The sequence below is a fragment of the Pteropus medius genome, unplaced genomic scaffold (genome assembly GCF_902729225.1).
Source record: "Pteropus medius unplaced genomic scaffold, Ma_sr-lr_union100, whole genome shotgun sequence".
In the NCBI taxonomy this organism is placed as follows: Eukaryota; Metazoa; Chordata; class Mammalia; order Chiroptera; family Pteropodidae; genus Pteropus; species Pteropus medius.
In genome coordinates this window covers 43924231-43945109 of record NW_024354875.1, presented here as the reverse complement: position 1 = coordinate 43945109, position 20879 = coordinate 43924231, and the positions used below count along the sequence as shown (strand labels likewise).

At 32.6% G+C, this 20879-nt stretch overlaps 1 long non-coding RNA gene across 1 annotated transcript; it reads left to right on the top strand.

Annotated features, from left to right (window-relative positions):
• The first annotated feature begins 6648 nt into the window (after positions 1 to 6648).
• On the top strand, positions 6649 to 20654 carry LOC120596930 (uncharacterized). Its single transcript, XR_005651259.1, has 4 exons — positions 6649 to 6659; positions 7968 to 7977; positions 17234 to 17240; positions 20535 to 20654. It is a non-coding gene; the product is annotated as an uncharacterized LOC120596930 (long non-coding RNA).
• The last annotated feature ends 225 nt before the right edge of the window (positions 20655 to 20879 follow it).

The window sequence follows — 20879 nt, the reverse complement described above, 5'->3', positions numbered from 1 at the left end:
AGAAGATATCTTTTTAAACAGAAAACTGAAATAGTCTGGCTTTTTCCCTAGGTGTGATAAATATACTATAGAGTCTTATATGCTGATATCTACTTCCATAAAATACATTTTACATTTACTGTAAATAGCGTAATCATATAATTAAACAATGAATAATGGCTTGTTATTTTCTTACTGAATGATACATCTTAAAGTTATATGTAATAATTTTTATAATTCACACAACTGGTCCTAGGGAAGAATAAAAAAAGGAGCCAATTCCATCAATAGGCATTGGCAATTATTAATTAAGAGTGCCTAAGGCATTGGCAGAAACATTGCAGCTTAATGCTCATTCAATGAAAAATTATAATGAATGATTTGAATCAAATTGTATTTTTTAAGAAAATATTCTATTGTCAGAAAGATGTGATGATAATTTTCTAGGATAATTTTTTAATAAACATAGTAAGGTCCTAAATTTTGTTTTTATGTCTAATTTGTTGATTTCATAAAAGTAATTTGCTTTAGTGAGCAGGTTAGAGTTGCATTTGTTAATTCTAAGTTGGGAATTTGATATGGCTAATACTTTTTTTATTCCCAATATTTTGATCAGCAAATATAATCCTCATTTATTAAAGAAATCACTTGATCCATTAAAATTTTGTATTTGATGAGACAATTCCCTTACTCATTGTCATTGCTTTGATCCATATTTTTTTAATAAAAAATATAGATTTCATAGAGTTCTGCTCAAATATGTTATACCATTTTGTTTACTAGAAGTCTTTTAATTTTGATTGTTTTCATTTTTTAAAAAGTTAAATTAACTATTTCTTTGGAGTTTTTAATGTTTTCTCTACAGACTTTTCTTTTCTCAGCCCCCAAATATTCTCTGTTTTGACTATGATTTGATGTATTAATTCACACTGATCTGAAGGATTGGAAAGGAATTATATAGTTTTGTTCAAACTGTACATAATGTGAATATGTTCTCTTCAAAATGTAGATTAACACAATGCAAGAGATAAAAAAATTGAAAAGATTCTTATGTTTTTAAACAGTTCTTTTCAATAAAGAATTTAAAATTTTAATTAAAATTAAAGTCAAGATATAAATTATATTTAATGTGTATTAGAAACTTAAGCCAAAATAATTTAACACCTACATTTTAAAATTGAATACATTACAAAATTTAATCTTTTAAAATACTTGTCCACTCCGTATACGAGTCACGAGAATTCTGAAATAATCACGCCTCCAATTCAGTGGAAGCTGCCTTTAATAGAACAGCAGAATTATTCCCATCTGTCCATCTTCTTTCACTAGAATATGTTCTTATGACAAATATGTATACATTTACTTTGAATATCTAGGAGGAAGAAATCACATTCAATAACCAGTGTTTTTTTTTTTTCAGATAATTTACACTGTAGTTTGAAAACAAACATATTATACTGTATTTTATTAGATCGATTAAGCTACTTTCATAACCCTTAATCTAAAAAGCTTATTAATTAGGCAACGTGTTTTACTTAGTGATAAAAACAAAGAATATAATGACGTTTTATCTCTTTCAAAAGGTTCCGAGGCCCTTTAAATAAAAGTTGAAACACTTTATTATTTTAAAGAACTCTAGAAAAAGAATACTTTTTAAAAAATTCAAAAACCTTTTCTATTTAAGAGATATTCAGGTACCAACAACCTGAAAAAAAAAACTACAAAAGCCAGGTAATTATTTTCCCTGGTGGTTTACACAGTAAGTTCATTGGTTTGGGTTTAAAATCTAACTGGAGCTCATTTCTTTCAAGTCTTTCTCTCCCTTCTAGAACTTCAAACTCCTAATTAAACACTTTCCATTTTTGATAATAGTTACAAATAAGTGAGTGCTTAAGAGAATCAACTGATCTCCAAGAGATCTTTCATTTCTACATTCTTAAATATTGCCGACTCACCGGGTGGCTCAGTCACTAATACATATAATGATTTAAAATTTTGATTAATGTTTCTAATTTGAAAAAGTTAAGAATTACTCAGAATCTAAATGTGTGTCAAATATCAGTCTTCACATTACCAGGCTCCTGGTGACACACTGAGAGCAGAGGTCAAGATGGAAATGAAAGTTGAAGTTGATGTTGCTGTCATGCCAGTAAACAGATCAGGCAGAGCTAGTCCTCTCAGCTGAAGCAGAGGCAGGTCATGACTTTGTTTTGTTGCTCCAGAGACCAACAGACTGATCTCAAGCTGGGCCGAATCTTTGTGGGATCCCTTGTGTTCCTCAAAGTTCAGATTCTTTATTCTAAGAGATTGAAGAAATTATTTCATAGTATTGTGCCTGTCAATGACTTCAGCTGTCACAAGGCTAAGAGCCTGTGACCTATTACTGCTAGAGCAATAGTCTGCAGCAGAACCACTGAATTCCCTCCAAATGTCAATTCCCAGGGATGCAAGCCAAGGAGAAACTAAAGAGTCAACCAGTGTACCTGCAGTACATTTTAAGAGGCAGCATGAAAGTGAAAGGCAGCAGATTATGTCATCCCACTTTGGCATAAAGATTATTTTGATCTAAAAGTAATTGAGAGGACGCAGACACAAGAAAAGCTCTCTGCCCTCCCCCTATTTGCCTAAAAGCAGGACATAAATTTGTAAAGGTGTACCCCCCTCCCCTCTCTACCAGAAAGGATGGAGTTAGTCACTGAAGACAATTCTAGAACCTTATCAGCCTAAGAACACCACCAGAAGAATCTATATAACAGACCTGGCTAAAACTTCTTTCTAGCTGTGAAAGTCCTAAATGACATCTTTCAATGTAAGGCTGTTTTGCTTACATTGAAAATCTGTTATTTATAATGTAGTCACCTTCATTAATTGTCTTAGCTAGATCTTCTGGATAACTTGCTATAGTTTCTACATCAGCATGCTCTGTTTCGCCTTGAACTCTTATGTTATGAAAATGGTTTATTTCCTTAAACCGCATGAACCAACCTCTGCTAGCTTCAACTTTTTCTTCTGAGCTTTGTCACCTCTCTCAGACTTCATGGAACTGAAGAGAATTAGGGCCTTGCTCTGGATTGAGCCTTTGTTTAAGAAATAGTTGTGGCTTGTTCAATCTTCTATCCAGACAAACTAAAACTTTCTCCATATCAGCAATAAGGCTTTTACCTTTATGTCATTTGTGTTCACTGGAGTAGCACTTTTAACTTTCTTTAAGAACTTTTCTTTGCATTCATAACTCGGCTAATTGGTGCAAGAGGCCTAGCTTTGACTTATATCAGTTTTCGACATGTCTTTATCACTAAGCTTAATCATTTCTAGCTTTTGATTTAAGGTGACAGATTTGTGCCTTTTCCTTTCATTTAAACACTTAGAAGCCATTGTAAAGTTATTAATTGGCCCGATTTTAACTCTGAGTCTCAGGGAATAGGGAGGCCTGAGGTCAGGGGGAGAGACGGGGGAATAGCCAGGTGTAGAACAGTCAGAAAACACATTTATCGATTAAGTTTGTTGTCTTATATGTGCATAGTTTATGGTGCCTCAAAAATAATTATAATATTAACATCAAAGACCACTGACCACAGATCACCATAAAAATATAATAATAATTAAAAGTTTTTAAATATAAGAATTACCAAAATGTGACACAGAGACAGAAAGTGAATAAATGCTCTTGGAAAAATGGCGCCAATAAACTTGCTCTACTCAGGGTTGTCACAAACTTTTAATTTGTAAAAAATACAATATCTACAAACCACAAAAAAATGAAGTACAATAAAATGAGGTATGCCTGTATGTAACTCCTGCCTCTTGTATCTTGATCGTAACACAGGAGACTCAGACTTGAGACATACTGGAAGTTCAGTATACAGGTCACTAGGAAAGAAAAAGCCTGGCTGACCTTTCTCTGAGGAAAGTGACATAGCTATAAATGGTCGGCCAGGGCTGGAATGAGTATCAAATGATTAAAAGCAAATTAGCCTTGCCTCAAATTAATATGCATCGAAGAAGTTTTTAGGTACCAGAATATCAAAGCCTGGTGTGATAGTAATAATAGCATGTTTCCAGGTGTCATCCAGAAGTAGGAGGTTTGCTTTAGGAACCAAGTCTTAATTTGCACACTTTTGTAGTGTGCAAATTAAACTGAAATTTATTTTACTTTATTTTTAACTTAATGTTTTGTACAATTGTTTCTTGTCAATATGTTCTAGAGTTTATAAATTATAAAATTTGCTGTTATTTTGTCTTAAAGTATTTATTATTTCATTTATCAATACTGTTTCCTAATTTAATGTTTTTTGTCTTGAATAGTATGTTTTATGAATTAATATCCCCTCTTCATTTTCTTTTTGTCTGTTTGTTGATAAATATCTCATCCTTTCTTCTCTTTTCTCACATTAATTCTTAGTCATTATTTTGGAAGAGGCACATATTGTTTGATTTTGCTTTTAACCACTGTGAAAAGTTCTATCTTTTATGAGGGTGGCTCGGCCTACTCACAATTATTATTATATCTGATATTTTGGTCTTAATTTGCTCATCTTTTCAAATGCTATATACTTTATCTCCTTTTATAGTTTTCTTTTTATATATAGATATTTGGTTCACTTTTACTTTCTTTTGTGATTTCAACTGCAAGCTCTATTTTTTATAATTCTGATAAAAGTCACCTTTGAGTATTACAAATATTGTATATTCGTATAATAATCAAACTCAAGGATTAAATGATGCATTCAAAAAGGTTCTGTAATTAAAATGAGGAATTTATTACTTTGACTTTGATTCCTTCTTACTCTCATTTCTCCACCATAATTCCCCTGCTTCACTTTTTAGTATCTATTTTATATAATTAGAACTCAGATAATTATTGATAAAACATCACTCTTATATTACTTACTTTTTATTTTAAGAAATCTTTTGATATTTATTTTATCAACTTATATTAAAACTTTAATTAGCTTTAGCTCTATGATTAACATATTTGAGGGCTCATCACTGTCTTTTTAAATATACCTATAACCATGAATTTTTATGCTGATAACTCGGTAAGCTGGAATACATCTTCAAAATTGTTTTCTTTTTAGAAGAGTTGATAAAGGATCTATTTCCTGAGTCTATACTGAAATTATGTCTCTATTGTCTTTATCTATGAAAAGAAACTTAACTGCATATGAAAGTCGTTCCCAAGAGATTTTTTTCCCCCTTAAATGTGAATACATATCATTTTGTTTTCTTCTGCATTTATTTTTCTAAGGAGAAATTTTAAATTTTCTTTTTTTGTGATAAAATTCTGAAATATTTTTCCTTTTTCTATTCATTTTCAACAAATGTTTATTGGGTGACTAATATATGCCAGGCTTGTAAAAATTATTTATTTATTTTTTTGTTCTTGAATGTATCTTGTTTAAGCAATTTTTAAAATAAATTTTCCATGAACTAAAGCTAAGGTTACTTTCTTTAAATGGCAAAAATAAAATGTATTTTCAATTTTGGACTGTTCTTTCTACTTATGCCTCAAATTTTTGAATTTCTTCCCTGGGAGAACCTAGGATTCTCAGTTGCATTTTTTTCTCCAGTATTAATGTCATCTTGCCTCTTAAAAAATTTATAAACTTTTCATGTGCTTTTGCATTCCAAAAGCTCTACATATTAGTTATTTATACAACTCATTAGATTTTTGACTGTCAACTTTACTATTCAATGTTTCGTTTTCAGATTTCAGTAGTTAGTATTTCATTGCAAATCTTCATTTCCACACTGAGATTTCTTTTCATCTTTTCCTATTGCCTTTTTTCTCTGCTGATTCATTAGTCATTTACCTCCTTTTAAATTTTGTTATTAAACTAAAACATATTTTATATATATATATATGTATACACAGAAAAGTACATGTATCAAAAAATATATTCTGATGAATTTTTACATTGTAGATACTCTTGTGCAGTCAGCCCCAAGTTCAAGATCCAGGACATCACCAGCCTCAGAAATCCCCTTATGATCCTTTCCAGTTACTCTTTTCCTCAAGGGTCACTCTATTATTTTTTTCCTTAAAATTTTTTTTTTTTTATCATTTCTCCTCCTCCTCCTTCTTCTCCTTCTTTTTAATTGATGCTATGTCTTCTTATATCCTGGAAAGGATGCAAAATGTTATTCTAAAATTTTCTCCAGGTTCCTACAAGAGGTTATCTTCAGAGAAATGCTTTTTTATTCCATCTTTATCGTGTTTGCTTTTTCCCTTTTATTAATGTTTTATCATAGTCCTTATCTTTTTTTTTTTTTTTTTTAGAAAGTATCAGCCCAAACTCAGATAAATTATCTGGATTTCTAGTGGCTCTTCATATTAGTAGGCTGCCTGCCTATTAAATCCATATCCCTGGTCTTCAGCTTATAACCAACAGAACCTCAATGTTCTTTATCTATTGTTTTTCTGCCCTAGAGTGGTGTGATTTTTTCCCATTATTCCTAATGCCTCTTTTTGTGATGATATGACCCAATTAAGGACTCAAAAATTAGAATTTCTACTTGCACACTGCCAAAATTCAGTTTTGACAAATCCTACCTGCGTTGGTTTGCTTGTTCAGTCCAGAATGTATTTACTGTCCCCTTTGCCTTCACCCTCTATATCACCTAGCTTTTACTTCTACTCTGCCAATATAGAGTTTAAAAATTAATGTAGAAAGATTGGGGTTCCTGAAATAATACTACTCTAGGCATTTCTAAATGTGCTATGCACAAAGTAGAGAGAAGACTGGTGAATTTAGAATCGCCTAGGGCCTGCCTTCCCAAATTATGGTCTCCTAACCAGAAGCATTAGCATTCATCTGGAGCTTCTATGAAGGTCAGGTCTCACTGAAGACCTAAAAATCAGAATCAGCATTTTTATATGATGCCTGGAATTTCTATACACATTAAAGTTTGATTAGCCCTGATCGAAGAAACTTTTGAAAAGTATTGGTGCTTGACCTTATTACCACAGATACTGATTAAGATTTTTTCTTTTTTTTTTTTTTAGAGTAAAGCCATGTAATACTGTTGTATTGCTGCTGTAACAAATTACCACAAACTGAATCGCTTGCAAAAACACTGGTTTATAATTTCATAGTTTCATAAGTCAGAAGTCCAGTAAACTCAACTGGTTTCTCTGCTCCAAGTTCACAAGTGACATATGAAGTAGTAGGCAGAGCTATGTTCCTTTCTGGAGGGTCTGGGGAGATGGCTTATGGGCTCATTCAAGTTGGTGGCAGAATTCGTTTCTATGTAGCTATAGAGCTGAGGTATCTCTTTTTTTGCTGGCTGTGTCCAGGTTTCATACTCAACTTTCAGGTGCCTCCTGCATTCCTTGGCTCATGTCCTCTTTGTCTTCAAAATCAGTAATGATGGTTGAGTCTTTCAAATGCTTCAGATCATTCTAATCTCCACTTCTCATTTCTCCTGCCTTCTTTTTTGTAATATATCTCCTACTGTTCTGCCTTTCTTATCTGCTTTTCAGGGCCCGTGTAATTACACTGATATACCTGAATAATCCAAGATAATTTCTTAATTTAAAATTAGTTGATTTTAAATTAACTAGATTTAATTCCATCCACAAAATTCTTTCACAGCCATACTTAGATTGCTGTTTGAGTAGATAATCAGGGCATGGGAATATTGGAGTGGTGATGAAAAATCTTTGAAATTCTACCCATTTCAGGCCATCTACAGGGGCTCCTGATATGTAACCAGTGTTGAGAATTGCTGGTAAGGACCTTGTATTTTTGATCTAGGAAGAGAGCAATGAGTGTTTTCCTACCTTCTTTGAGAAATGTGAGAGTGCTGTTTTAGGAAATAAAAAATAAATGTGTATATATATTAGGCTGCTAATTTTTTCTTTCTCAATTGACATTTGCCTTATTTTTGGAAGGAATATCTCCAGTGGTTGTCTGTAGGTGTTCGCATTTGGACACCATAATAGACTATCTTTGTGTGGGTATGTGCCTCGAGGGAATTGGGGAGAGGCAGTTATTAGTCTAGCCTGAAATTAAGCCCGAAATCTCCACTTCTTATTGAAGCTGAGATGTTACTACTTTAATTTTGATTTTTCATTTTCAATCAGGAAAATCAAGACTTGAAGAGATTAAAGGCTTTTGCAAAGGCACATATATATCATAAAAGGAGTCACCTCACTTACTAAAAAGAAAATCAGCCTTTAACATTTTCCTTCTGGGGAAATGAGCTATATTTTGTGCAATCTACTTTTATTTCTTTTGAATTTCTAGTACATCATTTTAACCTGAGGGGGGAAATATATGATCCAGTCTAAAATATGAATTTTTGACAGAGCTGGTTAAATTTCTGCAATGATAAGGGGTGTTTAAGGGTGATGAAGCCCTATGTCTGTGCACTTTATAAGTAGTCATTAGCAAAAGAGAAAAAGATTAGGTTTGAATCCAATGCAAAAGTTCAGGGTATTGAGATTTGAGATTTTATAACCCAAGGTCAAGACTGAGCTATTCTAAGTCTCCATATCCTAAAGACAGAATTTTAAAAGAACTATGTGTATTTTTACTTTTTAAGACCTTTGATAGAAAATGAAACCATCTTTCATGATCTCCCTCTCTATTGATAAGTCCTGTTTAAATAATGGACATCTTTGTTTTTGCTGAATTATAAATTGGTATATTTAATTAGCACTGATTCTTAATTATCAGTGGTAATAGGGAAAGGGGGGAAATTAAGACACTTAGTATCCTTTGATAATCATTTTAGCCATAGAAAAAAAAATCAAACTGTTTCCTACATTCTTGGTTCTTTAAGCCAAACCTATTCAAACGCACAGCTTACTTATAACTCACAAATGCTGTCTCTGACTTTGGAATAATTCAAGCATTTCTGATTTCTTTTCTTTTACTCTTATCTCTATGACTATGAAGATTGACTTCAAAATTTATTCTTACATTTCAACCTCTGGTCTCAGAATGCTAAATGATCTTTCTGACTCTCTCTCTGTCAGCTTGGACCTTGACACTATTGCATAGTTTTTACTTATTTCTAAGGCTTTACTGTCTCTTATTCTCTTGGTGAGAATTTCAGACTCCACATCTGATTATAGCAGGTCATCCCAGAATGGAGGCCTGGGTTGGTTAGTTTTAGCTACCCTTCAAAAGGTGAAAGTGAGATATTCAGTCATTACTGAATTGTTACTAGAATTAATAAATAAAAAGGATCTGAGTTTTATCACTTTTCTCTATTCTCATATACTTTTTTATTATTTTTCTCATAATGGTCAAAATGTAGTAAGTGAGCATATGTGATTTAGAAAACAACAGTACTGAATAACAGCCACATTGAGTAACTAACTATATCTATCTCATGTTTATAGAGATATATCCTAGGATAACATTAGTCTGAAAATGTAAAATCACAATTTTAGAACTAAAAGGGATTTTAGCAATTCAGTGACATAGGATACTATCTGGTGCATAAGAGTTCCTTGAGATCCCCTACCACTTAAGGGACTACCAAAGGAAATTAGGGTAGGTGAAAAACAGATGGGTAAATGAGGGGTGAGCTATGAAGGGCAGGGAACCCTCACCCCACTGCAATAGCAGCATCTCAGCCACTATCTGTTTTGCCTATGTAAGTTCTAAAAAGACTTTTGTTTGAAAAAGTGCTACTGTGAATTAAAATATTGACAGCTATATATCTGCTTCAGTCTATCTTAACTCCACTTGAGGAAATAGAGGCTCAAAGAAGTTAAGTAGGTAAGACCGTGATAAAGGCCTAAGTCTTCCAGCTCCTAGGCCAGTACTCTTCCCGCTAACCCTGATACTGCATTTATCAAGTGGTTTCTACTAGAAACAAAATAATGGCAGGCATGATCCTCATGCTTCTCTGGGTAACCTAATAAATAATGATGTGAGGATTTCATGTTAACAACTTGTTAAACAAGTTTTTTAATTTCATGTCTATATAAGAAGACTAGAGTATTTTTCTCAATTCTCAGAATAATAAGCATTTTGCTGTTTTTTATTTCATAAAAATTTAGGTGCAAGGTGAAGAGAACAGTAAGATAAATGAAATGTGTTCCCAGATCTTAAGAAGTTCATTTTTTAATGTTGGAAGTCTGTTTCGGGGAATAAAAATCACAGAATTATAGACACTCAAAATCGAAGGTAGTTTAATATAATTTGTTTCAAACAATTTATTCAACTTAATACAATTTAAACAACATATATTGTTGCATGAATAGATGAATAATGTTAACATATAATATTTCCATTTAATTATCTAAGAATTGATGACAATTTTTGTAGTTGTCTACTTGCCTTAGAAATTAAATTATAAAAGTGAAATTATGAATACATTAGGAGGTAAATGCCAAGATTTTTTGCATTTCCATTATTGGAAACTATGTCATTTTTTCTTAACTTTTTCTCTTTTTTCCTAAAATATTTATGAAAAATAGCATTTAATTGTCTCTAAATTGCATTTCATATTTCCAAATATAGGAAAGTCTAATCTTGAGTCACTTGCTATCAACAGTTAATTTATATAGTAATTCCTAAGTACAATGAATTCACTTAGTTAAAGTTTTGTGTATATTTATATATTATCATAAGTATTTCTATTACATTAATTTTTTTACTAATTTAATGAAGAATTTATTCAGATTTTGCTATTTCCCAAGCATCATGTTAGGAATGAGGTTTTCCTAAATCCCACTAAGGAACTCATAGCCTAGTAGCAGGTTCTTCTGTCTTCTGTTTTCTACTCTAGATAAAAATAATGAATTGTACTTGAAAAAAAGGTGGTATCAACAAATTATAAATGTCTAAATACATAATATGAGAAAACACTTATTATAAATCAAACATATTATTCCAGAATAAAATATACCATGAATGCCTTTTGAATTATAAGAGAAAATACACTCTTTTGCTCCACAGACATGTAGGAATAAGCCCTAGAAACTAATATAAGAGCTGTACAGATCCATTAAAAGTAATTAGTATATAAAATGAAATAGTATGTTGGATAGGTTTATCAGCCACCAAGCTAAAGGAAGGAGCAACAGAATTTCTATACCTCAAAATAAAATACGATCTTGCCACTCAGATAGCCATTGGGAATACCAAGGTTCAATGGAAAAAAAAAAAATTATTTCTTAGTAAAAGTGGCAAAGGGGGCATTATTGACTCATTTGTAAACTTACAGTAATTTCTGTTTTGATATTCACTCTTTCTCACCTTCCTAATATAGCATTATCTAGATTGCCTCAAGGTATCATGCACAGGAGATCACTTTTGAGGAGGTATCTGAGCATCCCACGAAGGAAATCAAACCCATCAAAAGAAAGAAAGTGATTCATTGCATCGTTTCATAATGACATTGATTTCTTGGTGACTTTCCACCATGCAATTTGAATTTTTTTTTTTTTTTTAAATCAGGACAACATGCAACTCTCTCAGTGAGTGAAAGGAGAAAAAAGAAATTAAGTATTATCAAGTAGGCTTTCAACATGTTGTCACCTGGCCAGAGATTTAGGTCATGACAGTTGAAATAACTTCAAGCCTTGGTGCCTGGTGCTGCTATTAAACACCAGTTAGTGTGTGGATGTGTCCTCATCTGGCAGATGAAAAGGTCTAAAGTTCAAATTGTTTCAAGAAGTCGTAATGAAGCCACAAGAGCCATGTTCTTTATGAGAGAAATGTCAGATCTTGGAAAGTCTCTTAAATTGTAAAGGACACTTCATTACCTAGAAGAACTGACTTTATATACTTTGCAAATGACTTCATAACATTCAATTTTGAGAATCATTTCCATTTTTTTCTTCACAGTACATAGGGAAATTAGATGAAATATTTATCTTTGCTTCTCTCTAAGTTTTACAGCACTAGTCAAAAGCTAATTAGACTCTGGCAATTAAATCCTGCATGTATGCTTCTCTCTCTCTTTTTTTTTCTCTCAAGGATATTTACTTGATATGCAACTTCCTGTATCATAGAGAGTGGTGTATTTAACCTAAAATATTTTAGTTTAGTTGTTTTTTGTTTGGTCAAACTTACTCAATTTTTTCATGTATATCTGACAGGTGCTTAGAAAAAGAGGAAATGGAGGGAGTCAGTCACCAAAACCAGTAAACATCTAATAAATCATGATTCATGAAGTATAAAGGAAGATTTCTTATCATTTCAGATCACTAGGCAGGTGGGAGTCCTCTCACAGATATCCCCCAAACTTTCTCTCTACCCAAGAAAGCAGTGACTGCTATGGAGCAAGTTCAATTGCAATGTTCGAGTATAATATTAATCTGCAAATTCAGAGCAAGTATGTTTCCCTCTCTTTCCTGACAAAAACTTTTAAAGTGTGCATGTCTGCATGACTTGCTTCCCTTAAAATGCTTCTCTTTTGGAATTACTTGCAATGGTTGTTGGCTTCCTCTTTTGTTATAGATAGGCCTTGGGCTCCTTCCCAGAGGAAGGAACCTTCCTGAGCTAGTAAGGCTCAGCAATGTGTAAATTAGTTTAACTCTGCTCTTAGCTCAAAATATATATACATATATATTTTTTTCCATTGAACCTTGGTATTCCCAATGGCCATCTGACAAGACTGTGAGGGTAAAGATTAGGATGTGAGTCTGTCATAAATCTTCCAAGAAGTCTTCAGTTTTGTTTGTTTTGTCTGGGTTTTAGACTAAAGGCCAAATATTTTCACTGTGGCTCGCAAGTGATTTGGTATATCTCGCCAGAGCTGGGAGATTCCACAGAACGTTTGTGGCCACAGCCACATGAAGAGAGATATTTTGCAGTCGTGAGTATTCTATTCAAATGAGAATCTGGTAGTAGGAAGATAACTTGCTAAATATTGGAGACCTGTAACACCAAACATCTCTATTTCTTCATAATATTGAACAAAATTAATTTCTTCCACTTCAAAATAAATGGAACCGATGAAAAACATGTTACCATAAACCACACCAGGCAAATGTTTGATTGCTCTTAGAATTAGTCTATATCAGTGAGATAAACTTGCTTGGTTATAAACACACACACACACACACACACACACACATGAAACTAGGAATTAGAGCTAAGATTTGTAATGAAATGTATTAAGAAAGACAGATAAGACATTGACCTTGTTCTCTATACATTGACAACCTACTCATAAATGTAGCTAAATATAAGAATAGAGAAAAGCTGAGAAGTCAGAGCTAGAAACATTGTCAGGCTTAGACACTGCACATTTTTATATATCCATTTAATCATTGATCACATTTTTCAGTGCCTCCTATTTCAAGGCACTGCATTGATCCTGTGTATGATGTAAAGATAAATCAGACATGATTCAAACAGTTACTTGTCCATAAAGGGAATAAAATATTTACACAAATAACAAGACTACTGTCTGGGAAGTACAGATAAAGGGCTGTGAAAAGAAGAAAGAATTTGAACTAGGCCCTGAAAGCTGGATCAAATAGAAAAAGGGCATGAACCCTCATACATTGTTGATGAGAATGTAAATTGATGCAGCCACTATGGAAAATAGTATGAAGTTTCCTCAAAAAAATTTAAAAAGGGATACCATACGACCCAGCAATTCTACGTTTGGGTATTTATCTGAAGAAGACAAAAATACTAATTTCAAAAGATACATGCACCCTATGTTCATTACAGCATTATTTACAATAGCCAAAATATGGAAGCAACCTAGGTGTCCATTGATAGATGAATGGATAAAGAGGAGGAGGTATGTATATATACAATGGAACATTACTCATCAATAAAGAATGAAATCTTGAAATTTGCAACAAAAAGGGTGGATCTAGAGGGTATTATGCTAAGTGAAATAAGTCAAACAGAGAAAGACAAATAAAATATGATTTAACTTAGATGTGGAATCTGAAAACAAAACAAAACAAATGAATAAACAAAACAGAAACAGCCCCATAGATTCAGAGAACAAGCTGATAGTTACCCTAAAAGAGAGGAAGATATCACAATCCTACGTGGAGACTAAACACAACTAGCAGACTAAGGAATGAAAAAAAGGACAGGGAGAGCTTGATGTTAAAACACATTGGCAATCCCACATAGAGAAGTTTTTACCAGGCCAATTCATAAATATAAGTTAATATATAGTGGTTGCAGTTATTATTATGGCATTATTATTATTATTTGATGATGAGATGATAGGTAATGCTAAAAAGCTGCAAAAAGAAAGAAAGAAGGAAGGAAGGAGGGAGGGAGGGAGGGAAAGAAGGAAGGAAGGAGGGAAGGAGGAAAGGAAGAGGAGAGAGAGAGACAGAGAGAGAGAGGGAGAGAGAAAGAAAGAGAGAAAGAGAGAGAGAGAGAGAGAGACTGAGAGAAGAAAGAAACAGGGTATTCGGTTAAAAAGAACCCGTATAGAACCTATTTATAAATGAATAGCATTAGAGAATATAAGCAATTTTTGAAATTTAGGAAATTCTGTTTGGTTATCTGTCATAGGCAAAATTCTAAAGTGCTCACCAAAATTCATGCTCTCTGGGTCCATGCTCTATATTATCTTCTACCTTGAGTATGGATAGAGCTTACAAATATGATGGTTGTCATTCTGTAATTAGGTTACATTACGTGAAAAGACAAAGGGATATTTGCAGATATAATTAAGATCCCTAATAAGTTGAATTTAAGTTAATCAAAGGGGAACTTATATTGGGTGAGTCTGATTTAATCAGGTGAGGGCTTTAAAGGCGGGTCTAGTGGTCAGAAATCAAAGCAGCACAGAAGCTCTCCTGCAGACTTTGAAGAAGCAAGCCACCATGAGTTCTTTAACTCCAGGAAAATGAATTTTGCCAAAATCCAGGTTATCTTTGAGTAGGATCCTGATTCTCAGCTGAGCTCTACTTCTGGGTAACACTTCAATTGCAGCCTGTGAGACTTTATGCAGAGGACGCAGCTAAGCCTCTCCCAGACTTCTGATTCATAGAAACTGTGAGATAATAAATGGGAATAGGCTGCTAAATTTGTACTAAGTTGTTACACAACAACAGAAAACCAGTACACTCAAACATAGATTATATTATGGTTTTTAAACTGAAGTATATGTGCTCCTGAGATAGACAAAGGCTTTCCAGGGCATTACAGACACAGACAGTTTCGGTGGAATAATTTGCCAGATCTGCAGCACCTATGAGTCTTTCTCGAAAATGTGCTGGTTTTTTTTTTCACCTTCTCTTTCACAATCACCTTACATCTATTTTGACAAAGAAAGGTCAACTCTCACCCATCCTGAATCTTACTCTAGTGCATTGCCCTGGAGTGAAAATACTCTGAGGTGCCAAACAGAAAACAAAACAAATGCTTTAAATACTGGAGTCTGAAAACTTTCTGTAATAAAGTCATCGTCAGTTTGTGGTAGGGCTACCTATCTTCCCCCATCTAACACATATTTGGGTTAAGGCAAAGCTTGACATTAGAAACAAAATAATAGGGCCTGGGTCAAGATGATAGGAATAGAAATAGTATAGAATTGGCCAGCAGAATTAGTGGTGACACATTTTATTTAACAAGCTAGCTTCTTCCATCCCCTAAATGTCAAATACTGCATTTTGCTTGAAGATCAGTCCTGGCGATAAGAAGTACTGAAGGTTATGGCATCTTTTTTCATCCAGGCAACACACTCATGACAATGCTCAATATATCCGCTTATCTTAGAATTAAAATAATCAAGATTTGTGAAAGATATGCTGGAAAATATCAATCTCTTCAGAGTGCCCTCCCTGAATTTTTGCCAACCTCAGTCGAAAACTTGGCGAGGGTTTTAATCTACTTTTATTTCTGTCTGAGTCTCAGGTATATATTTTGCATCATTTCAAGGAAAGGGAGAAAAACCTAAAATTTTACTTCTAACAAATTGTTATGTATTTGAGAAAAAGGAACACATATGAGAGTCAAATTAGTATTTTGTATTTCATTGAAAAGTTATTCAGACTCACAGAAAAGTACTGCCATCTACCTTTACCAAAAGGATAGATTACTGGATATTTAATATTTAATGTTTAGTCCTTTGTGGTCACAAGGGAAAAAAAAACCTATATATCTAGATAGATAGTTGTTGCAGGGACATATAATGAGATGATCAATAAAAGACTTTCAAGCATAAAACTAAAGTAGGATAAAATTTCAAGGGAGAATAATGGAAATATGAGTTCAATGAAAAAAGTGAGTGATGTAAAAATTCTGACTTTTAAAGATCATGTTCAAGTGCATTTTAAATGGGCATGGTGGTTATCAAATTACTATGTTATTTAGATTTCATTGGCTACATAATAAGTAGTATAATAATTATATAACACACTTATTAAAGATGTAAATATTTAGAATTACACTTTATAACTATTTAAACTTATAATAAATTTTTCAACACCAACTTAAAAAGGTATGAGGAGTACGTAGTATTACAATATCCTTTCAGGAGATATGTAAATTAAATATTTCAATACCAAAACGGAGAAAGACAATATTGGAAAGTTAATTTAGTGCTTAATTTAGCCCACTGGGATAGAGCACATCAATTTTATTAGGTAAGATATTGGGAGCAAATGATAGTTCGGGAAACATGATACTCTTTTATTTAGGATGCCCTGAGTCTTTCATAGGTGTCATACACTCTGCAAGGCTCTGTGCTTCAGAAAATCTAGGTGATATGCAAATCAAACACCATAATCTAAGCAAAGATTTCACTACTGAATTGTTTTGGGGTAATAAATTTCTGAATCATTTTCTGTTGACTATCTGTTTAATTACCTCTATGGGTGGGCCCAACCTTTCTGAGCAATATAGAGGGTGATACTAAGGGCTATACCATCCCAGGCCGTCTGATCCAGGGAACCAGAAGAAGAAAGAGCACCCATGCATTCCTGGACACCCAAGCAAATAAGTAGAATAGGCCAGATGTGTCAGATAAACAACTGCATAATTCTTTTCCTGTACTGACTTGATTACAGTCAGTGGAAAAAAACAAGAGGTTAGTAGTACCCAGAATAGAATACTTACATTAACCTTTTATCCACATATCAAGTTCTTACCCTTCATGATGTCATTCTTTGTAGCACAAACCCCTCCTACACTTTTCTCTAGGCCTTTTATCAAGAAGTTTCCTAGACCTAATATTTTACTGCATCATATTACTTGTGCTTTCTATTTGCATGTGTTTTTTCTCATTGTAATATCAGAAATATGCTGCCATCATAATGGATGATGATACCCATTGTCATTATTTTGAAAGATAATATGAGTGGTTCTGTTCCATTAGATAAAATCTGTGCTTAATTCACCCCACTTTTGTGACTGTAATTATTTTATGGTGCAACCGTTTTCATTCTATCTCTTCTATTAGTCTTACTAACTCTACATGTAACCTAGAATTCATTCACTCTTTTACAAATTCTGTATTTGCTAAACCTCTCCCTTCTTTATCCAATAATGAACTTATCCTCTCATAAATGATGCCTTCTTAGCATTTTCTAACTCTGTAAAATGAAGATGATGACAGTAGGAACCAATCCATTTATTAGATGGTAATCTAGTCTTCCTACCATTTTAAGGAGAGCCATACTGGTCACAAGGAGAAGATGGATTTGGAAAGGCCTGTCAGTGAAGGCAAGTGGGGAAAGTAGAAGAACTTGGATTTCTCCATGAAAATGAGATAAATGAGTATAGTTCTCCTGGGTTATTTGAAAGGATATGTTGCTATTCTACATGGGCCTGGAACCAAACCATGTATCTAGAGGTTGCAAAAATAAGCTGAAATCCTCTATGGAAAAGAAAAAGCTATTTTAATATGCAGTGATATTCTCTTCACCTAATTCTATTTATGCTTTCCTATTACAGAGTTTAAAACATGACTGATTCTTCAAATTTGGGCAAAAGAGTTTCTGCTTATGTAAGTCAAGACTATTTCCTGTATTGGAAGCTTCATAAGATGACAGACTGGTTGTTCTTTGGCAGGCCTTATTTATTTCTTAATTTAACACATGTTTAATCAAATATTAGTGTGTATATATAAAAAGACTTCATTGAATTTCATAACTTGGTCACATTTAACTTAATAAAATAGAATTTTGTTAGCAAAATTGGTTTGTTTCATAATTACATATTATTCCAAGGAATTTTCAATGTCATTTCTTGTTCATCTTTCTATTTAAAGATGCACTGATTGTCTTGTTTGGGCCTATATGCCTAGATATCTAGAAAACAAAATGAAGGAATCGGGTTATTATGATCACAATTGATGAATCATCATTTATTGTTGCTAATATTGTTTTCTGACATTGGAGTCCTAAACAGGTTACCACATAGCACATAACTATATTACATGTGTGTGGGTGATTAAAAAGAGGTGTGCTATTTTTTACACAGATGCAATCAAAATAACATTTTATGTAAGGAAAATGCAGTTGTTAGCAGAGTGTTTTTTATACAGGCCCAATTTATATAACCTTGATTTTTCCTTGACAATACTGAATAATGAATTGTATGATATATTTTGATGCCTCTGTTACGAAGATAGATTTGAATTATTCTCAGTTACTTGTTCAGCGAAGTCTTATAGCATAATCTTTATTAGAAAAGCTTGATATATCTTTGTCACACAAAATTCTGTCTGCTCTCATAAAATAAATTTGTATTCTTGTTTCACGTTTAATTTTGTGCATATTTTAGACCAAAGTTATGCATTTTAATTGCCTCTTCATATTAGCTGATTGACTAAATAAATCCCCCCTCCAAATTCATCCTGTTTGTATGAAAAGTGTACACATTTATGCTGCTGTAAGATGAATATAAAAAGACTTATTTTCTACTCACCTGACATAAGTTTGCTGCAAATGTAGTTGAGTGGAGATTACAATAAATGATGCTTTATTTTCTAAATTCTAAAATTTAATTTGTCATCTGAAGAAGAAAGTGTCGAGTGGAAATGCTTGTAACAGATTTACTTACAGACTATATTAGCTAAAATAGCCAAGGACTTTAAAAAATATATTGAATAAAAAATTAACTTTAAGAATTGGTCAGTAACAGTAAATTAACTTTAAGAACTGGTCAGTAACAGTAAGTAATTGATAATTACTTAATTAAATAAAAAATTTTTTTCAAACTACGTGAGAAATTTTATAAATAGAAAACAATTGTCAAATTCCAACATAATGTCCTATAGGGCAATAATATACATTAAAATGAAAGTCTATTATAATACATGTAATATTGAAAATTATATACAAAACTCTTAAATGCAGAGCTGAAGCTGGGTTTATCCAATGCAAAGAAAATCTCAACATCAAAGATAGTATGATAGGAGAGACAATAGTTTTGGCACTCCTGTTATTATTGTTTCACTGGGTCCTAGAATTTCCTGGAGGAGTTTATCAAAATGAAAGAGTAAAAGAGATTAAGAGTAATTGTTGCTTATCACAGGTAATAAATGAATACTTAACCCTTTCTTAAAAAAAAAAGAACATATTGCTTTTAATTAAAGAAGACCCTTTCTAATGAGATATAAACTAACATTTTACTGCTAAGTTTAGAACTGTATTTTGTATATGATGTTAACTATGTGTTTATTCACTGAAAATGGTAAATTATAAGGGCACAACAGACTACATGAAATAAAGTTAGAAGTAGGTATGATTTTTATTTTATCTACTTCTGCACTATTTGAAAATTTAACAAGAAATAAATATTATCTTTATAATAGTAAAAATATAGATAATAACATTTCTTAAGAAAGTAATTACTGCTTAATGGAAAAATGGAAGATCTTTAAGCATAGGCTAGCTGAATTTTCCTCTCTCCTTCTATACTGCAGTGAAATAGCATACCATTTTGTATTTTCCCTAGAGATAGCAAATGGTTTATGAACAGAGAGGAAACACTCCTTTTCCATTAGTATTTATTGTAAACAGATGTAGAATATATTTAATACAGATCACACTCGGGTAATGTTTTGCTTTACAGAATAATGAAAAGGAATTGATTTTTATTAATTAAAAATTTTAAACAGTAATATCACTGACAGGCTCTTTGTTTTATAGTAATTAGTAGCACTGTGCATAAAAGAATATTTTCTGTTATAAACCTGAGCATACTATTTCATACACTTTTTTTAGGTAGAAAAATATCACGATGAATATATGTTCTAAATAATAAAATAGCACTATTTTTTTCTCTGTGCATTGGCATCCAGGAGTTATCATTGTCAACTAAAGACATGACAATGTGATTTTTATATTTTTCCTGTACAATTATTTAAATTTATGGCATTTGCGGACAGATTAGCTTGTGGAAAAATTAAACATGAATAATCTAAAATAGCTACCTTTCTTATGTATGGATTATATGAATATTTCTTAGTCTTCTTTAATGTTATGTAGCCTGTGATGTGAATTAATGTCAACAAATTTTACTGTGTGGATGATTGATTTTAAGGGTTTATGTTCTAGGTAAAGATTCTAATTTTCAGAAATAGGCAGATAATTAAATATGCCAGTCATTTTTATATTTAATGGAAATATAAAACTTTATTATTTAAAAGCACAGCTTCCTTTTAAGGAAAATGAACCCTTAAATAAATCTAAAGGTCATTGCTGACTCTGAGCTGCTAATAGATTTCCTTCATGTGAACATTTGGATAAGTTTTAGATATTCAAAGGCATTCCTGGGGTTGAGTTCAAAAGATGGAACCAAAGAAAGATGAATATTACAGAGAGGAAAAGTTGAAGTTAAGAGCAGTCTGGGAGGGATGGATCAGGCAATGGAGAGAAAGACGTGGGCTAAGGGAGGTGGGAGCCAGTAATGTCACAAAAGCCTGTGTGCTCCATGGGGTCATGTAACTAATGAAAAATTTCCAGTTACAGGCTAAATTAAGGGTCTTCTGAAGTAGAA